Below are 444 nucleotides of genomic sequence, written 5' to 3'. Positions count from 1 at the left end.
TGTGTACGAGAGTTATTTCAAAAATGAAGTTAAAGGGATATATTATCATGCGGGTTACCGTATTTTCTCTCAAGTCGGTTCCAGATGCCGGCTACCCACAACAGTTCGTATGTAGTACTCGCGCTAACAATGAATTGTTAGGCCCTGGTAACTTCTCTCAATGGGTAATTCTGTGTGTCCTATTCAGGACTGCATATGTTCCGTAGAATAATTAATAATATTAATAATAAGGAAAAACAGTCTAGGGTGATGGACACTGACGAAACTGCACTGCCCATGATGCTAGGTTGCATATCAAACAGTGTGCAGTTGCTGCACTTGAAACACGTGTAAGTCCGAAAAATATGCTGTAAATATATATTAAATAAAATTATGTGAAAAATCTCCATTCTCCTTATCATTATTAATATTTTACACACACACACAAACACACACATATATATA

The 444-nt window shown here is 36.3% G+C and overlaps 1 protein-coding gene across 1 annotated transcript in view; it reads right to left on the bottom strand.

The window, feature by feature from the left end:
- LOC106876346 (uncharacterized) overlaps positions 1-444 on the bottom strand; it is a 32,938-nt gene that overhangs the window by 29,131 nt on the left and 3,363 nt on the right. The window lies entirely within an intron of this gene.

This window comes from Octopus bimaculoides, chromosome 1 (genome assembly GCF_001194135.2).
Source record: "Octopus bimaculoides isolate UCB-OBI-ISO-001 chromosome 1, ASM119413v2, whole genome shotgun sequence".
NCBI lineage: Eukaryota > Metazoa > Mollusca > Cephalopoda > Octopoda > Octopodidae > Octopus > Octopus bimaculoides.
This window is presented reverse-complemented; position numbering and strand designations above follow the sequence as displayed.